This window comes from Solea solea, chromosome 21 (assembly GCF_958295425.1).
Source record: "Solea solea chromosome 21, fSolSol10.1, whole genome shotgun sequence".
NCBI classification, from domain to species: Eukaryota; Metazoa; Chordata; class Actinopteri; order Pleuronectiformes; family Soleidae; genus Solea; species Solea solea.
The window spans coordinates 20,547,065-20,553,064 of NC_081154.1; positions in this window are offsets into that span (position 1 = coordinate 20,547,065).

The following is a 6,000-nucleotide window of genomic DNA, read 5'->3' on the forward strand; positions in this document are numbered from 1 at the left end:
ACTGTAATTTTACATTTAATATTACATTCATACAGTTTAGATAAATATACAATTAATGAAATGTGGAGGTAAATAACTGTGTGATGATAGTTCTGGTCTGTGTTGGTGATAAAATATGAACTTTCTTAAAGAACCAACAAATGCTAATATTGAAGTTGTTGTGAGTGAACACTGAAGTCCACCAGCTGGAGCTTCCATAGCGACACAACTGTCTTAGAACCACAGATATTGGCTGAAGGGTTCCCTGGATCAGGTCTCTAGTCTCATGAGTCCAGAACCTTTGACCATGACTTTCAAAATAAAACCACAAGAGTAATAAAAGTATTACATAAGAAAAGGCAAAGGAATGACTGAACATGTATAATCAGGGTGTAGTTCATAATTGTGTCCACCAGAGTGCGTCATTAAGACAACAGTTTGGACTCATGTTGGACAGAAACTCATTCAGACTGTTTCTTCCTCCAGGATGGACCATGCTGGAGAGCAGAGGTTAAAACCTGGTGTCAGGAAGTGTAAGTATGGATTTAGAGGAAATAACAACATATCAGCTGATCATCAATAAACTGCAGCTGTGTCTCGTTGTCTTCATCAGATTCATGTGAACTGGAACTGGACACAAACACAATGAACAGAAAACTCAAACTGTCTGATGACAACAGGAAAGTGACCTATGTGACACAAGATCAGTCGTATCCTGATCATCCAGACAGATTTGAGTTCTGTCCTCAGCTGCTGTGTAGACCTGGTCTGACTGGTCGCTGTTACTGGGAGGTCGAGTGGAGAGGAATAGTTTATATATCACTGAGTTACAGAGGAATCAAGAGGAAAGGCCACAGTTCTGACTGTTGGTTTGGACATAATGATCAGTCCTGGAGTCTGATCTGCTCTGATGATCATGGTAACTCTGTCCTTCACTGTGGGACAGAAACATGCATCAGGTCGTCCTCTGTCTGTTACAAAGTATCAGTGTATGTGGACTGTCCTGCTGGGACTCTGTCCTTCTACAGTGTCTCCTCGGACTCACTGATCCATCTCCACACCTTCAGGACCACATTCACTGAACCGGTTTATCCTGGGTTCCTGGTCTTTCGTGGTTCCTCAGTGTCTCTGTGTTCTCTGTAGGACATGAAGAGACAGCGTCCTCAGTGGTGGACGAGGTCTCACGGTTTAGAATCTGATGTTGGGCTGTATCTATCTATTGTTGCGTGTTCCTGGATGCTTGCTTGGTTGTTTTCAGAGATGTAATCTTTTATGAGTGGTAAGACAATGACGTCATCAACATCTGATTACTTTACCTAGTATTACTATACCTGATTACCTTGTGTGGTGTCTTGTTGAATATAGTGGAGAATTTGTCCACTTTGTCTTGTTTCAGTAGAACCTGATCTCCAACATCCGAGTGTTTTGCTCTGTTCTTGTTGTCAGTGTTGAGCTTTGATTTACCTTTCCTTTCAGCATCTACGTCTCTCGCATCCCTTTGTGGTGTTGTCATGTCAGGGAGCTTTCCTCGTAGTTTCCTTTTGAAGAGCAGCTCCGCTGGACTCCTTCCAGTTGTGGAGTGGTCAATAGATCGATAGATTGTGACGTACTTCCGGAGTTCTTTCTTCCAATCCAATCCCTCAGAATGTGCAATGCGTATTCCTTTAATCAGTGAAGCATTTTGACTCTCCACTTCACCATTGGCTTGTATCCACTTGGGTGTCGTTTTCACTTGTTCTATTCCGTTGTCGTCACAGTATGTCTGAAACTGTGTGGATATAAATTGTGGGCCAAAATCAGATCTGATGGTGATCGGGAGACCATAACGACTGAAAATGTTCTCCAGACTGTCTATCATCTTGTCTGTGGTGGTTGATTGCAAGATCTCATATTCATAATACCTGCTGTAGTAATCTACAACAACCAGTATCAAATGTCCTGTTGGTAGTGGACCCAGTAGGCCGTGGCAACATCTTGCCACGGCCCATCTGGTAACACTGTCGGCCGTAGTGATTCAGGCACATTAGGTCGGGAGACTACCTGGCATCCGTGACAGGACTTCACATGTCTCTTTGCTGCCCAATCCATCCCTGGCCACCATACTTTACTCCGAAGGTGCTGTTTTGTGCCGACTATGCCCAAATGTCCCTCATGGGCCAAAACCAGAGCCCTGGCTCTCAGTGTGTGTGGTAAAACCATGGGTGTCCCTCTCAACACTAACTGTCCAATCACACACAGCTCATACGCTATAGGCGCATATGTCTGGCACCTGTCAAAACAGCCGCTCTGTACAGCGTTTCTCCACAGTTCATCCTTCTCAGTTCATCATCAGCTACTGAAGCCTCCTCGACTTCTCTCGTAGTCACTGCTCTTGGAGGGGCCCTCGTAGCGACCAACCTCACGTATTCCTCTGCTCCATGTTCATGTGTCTGTTCTATGGCAATTTTTCCCAGCAGTCGTGATAGGGGATCTGCAATATTGTCTTTTCCTGGAATGTGAACCACCTTAAAATCATATGGTTTTAATGTGGGACTGTAGATTGCTTCCAGCGCTTTGTGATCAGTCACCATGTCAAACTTTTTTCCATATATTTAGGGATGAAGTCTCTCGCAGGCCCAGACTAGTGCAAGTGCCTCACGCTCGGTCTGTGAAAACCTCCTTTACAGTCTGTGAGACTTCTGCTCACATAGTAAATTGGTACCATTTGCCGTTGTTGTTCTTGCACCAGAACCGCCCCTATGCCAACTGGTCCAGCATCCGCTATGACTTTGGTGGGAGCATCTTTATCAGAAAAATATGCCAGAGGGACCATGGTGTGTCTTTTTTTAGTGAGTCTGCGCAGTGATTCTGATATGCTGGCAAACTGGGGTATGAAACTGCTACCCCAAAAAGCTGCATACCTCTGATGCACTTTCAGGTTCCCGTGCCTCCGCTACAGCTCTTCTCTTTCAGTCGTGGGGCCGATGCCCTTCTGTGACAGTAAGATACCCATGAAGATCAGTTTATCCATGTTGAATTGACATTTATCTGCATTTAATGTCAACGACAGAACTGCATGCAACTGTCAATCATGGGTTTCCTGGTCAGGGGCATGGACGATGTGCAGACTTTTCTGCTTAGTGTTCAGTTTTCCAATCCCTTGAAACAGCCTTTGGATGTTGCCTCTGAATTTCAGCTTTGATGTCAGTCACAGTAGCTATGTTCGCCCCCACTCTCAGTACACCTCGCTTGATAGCAGTTTCCTTGCTGAGTAATGGCACTCCATGCCCATGTATTACTGTGAACTCAGCCTCTGTGTTTTGTTTTCCTATGCCTTTTTGGCACTTGAACACACCTTTTACTGGTATAGGCTCTTTGGATGTGTATGGGTACAGGGGTTTACCAGTTGCCTTGGAAGACACACATTTTACTTTTTTACACTTTAACATTTCCAATGTACCTTCATCCACTATGTTACTAGATGCACCTGAGTCAATTAACATGAGCAGATCCACTCTGAAGCAACTTTTTCTTCTGGTCAGATAAACCACGATTTAACTGATGTTTGACTGAGTTTTTATTGTCTTCTTTTTACACTTTAGACACCTCCAAACACCGTGATAAACTGAAATAACATACATATTACATTTTAACATAAATATGGTTTCCCTTCAATGTATTCTTTTTGCCAACATAAATTTTTATCACAGTCCGTAAATGTCTTGTGGCCCTCATTAAACTTCAATTACACATATAAACTAAATATAAAATGCACAAAAAATAACACATTCTCATACCGTGTGGTCGCTTCTGACCGGAAAATCAGGAGCTGCTAAGGCTTTATGCTTGCTCCATTAGCACTGTAGCTCCAAAAGTCAGACTGAACGCACATTTTCCCAGCTACTCCTTGCGATAATCACATGACTGCATCTCTTTCTTTAGCGATTACTCGGCAGCGGTGGTCAGGAAGCGCAAGGCATTTGATGCCGTGAAAGACCGATAAAGGAAGATGGGTATCGTTTATGCATTGATTTACCCTGCCACGCTGAAGTTGACGGTCAACAGAAAGAGGTTTGACACTCCGGAGGCTGCTGCTGCGTTTGTGGACTCTCTCGGTTAAGATGTTTGGCTCTGCGCCATTCTCTTTCCCCGTACTATGTTCTGATTATTGGACTGATATAACGGTTTTTAAGTATTCATGTGGTCGTGTCGATGTAATCCACCCTTAGTGAGGATTAGCTACTGTATTTTTTTTTGATGAAGTAATTAAATTAATTATAATGTTATATCTGAAGTGTTTATTGTAGTAAACAAGCTTTAGTACTGAACAAGTACTTAACATGAAAACATTAGAAATGATTTGTTTCTATTTAAACTGTTATCAGGCACCATTATATTATTTTTCAGTTACAGCAGTTTCTGCCGGTTTACGGTCAAGTCCACCAGGTGGCTTCTGGGATAAACTTGTTACTTTTTTTCTTTCCTGATCTAACTGTTAAAGGAGAAGCTCGTCGTGTACGTTAGCTCCGTATATGAGAGTGGAAATATTATCAGTGGACTCTCCATGTCGGTGTCTGACACTCATTTGATTTCACTTTAGCGCAGCTGGTGTGTGTGTGTGTGTGTGTGTGTGACGAGAGAGAGAGAGGGAGAGAGAGGGGAGGAAGAGAGAGAAAGAGAGAGTGAAAGTGAGGGAGAGAGAGAGTGAGAGAGAGAGAGAGCGAGTGAGTGAGGAAGAGAGAGAAAGAGAGAGTGAAAGTGAGGGAGAGAGGAAGAGGGAGAGAGAGAGTGAGGAAGAGAGAAAGAGAGAGAGTAAGATTTTGATTTTTGAATCAACTTTATTTTTCCGTTCTCTTTTCAAAAATCATCTAAATGTAATATATATGCACATTACACTCTTAAATAGATAAATAAATAAATAAAAATAAATAAAAACTTCACATGAGCACATCTCCCAACTGCAGTGTGTGGTTTTCCACAGAACACAACGCCTGATTAAAACACCAAACCTGCTGAAAAGAGTCCAGATCTCCTGCTGCTTTGAAATCAATGAGGAGTCTGGACTTGATCATATTGGTACACACAGTGACAGGTTCAACAATAAAACCATCCTCCACCTTTCTCCTTCAGCTAAAATACACCGCCATCTTGGCCTGGCCTAAAACAAAGTTTAAAGCCTGGCATTTGTCCTTGTATTGGCGTGTGTATTTAAAACCCAGAATAAAAAGCTGCTTGGTAAAAACCTCTCCACATTTGGTAAAAACAGTTTGTAAAAACAGAAACAAGGGGAAAAGACGAAGACACTCATAAAAACAGTGAAACACAGTCTCTCTTTGGTCGCAGTAGGGGCACTTGTCCTCTACTGCCGGGTTTATAATGGACACAAATGAGTTCACTGCAACGACCCCATGGAGGACTCTCCAGTGAAGGTCTGCATGTCTGCATGAGAGTGGAGGTTTGTAGAAGGACCTCCACTCCGGTCTGGCTGCAGGAGCCAGTTGCAGATATCTCCCCAATGGGGTGTGTGACGGTCACGGAGCAACCGCACAGAGAAGCCCTCCCGGCTGATTGAACACACACACACACACACATTCTTATAAAAGGACGTTAGCAGCCGTGCTCGTTCATGCAGCGGTTGCCACGGGCGAGTGCGGGGCAGCGGCGGTGCGCATCTGCAGAAGAGGAGACGCACAGGATTACAGTGGTGGACAGTTAAGGTGCTCAAGCAGGGGCGCAAACTTGAGCATAAAATAAACATGTAGCATGGAACATGGATAACCGGTTGCGCCGGAGGTGTTGTTGTGGTCCGCAGTCTGGCTGCGTCTGTCCGGCAGCGAAAAGGAGCCGTCCAGAAACGTGAACATTTATTTGGTTCCGGGCCTTATTGGCCTAGTCCACAGTAATCATGACCATGGGGATGACAGAGGTGGGTCCTGATCAAACCCTGTCTGTGGTGTGTCCTTTTCATGGGCAAGAGAGTGGACTGTTCTGTATTTATTTTGTAAATCTGTCTCTTTTTTTGACATCTAAGAACATTTGTTT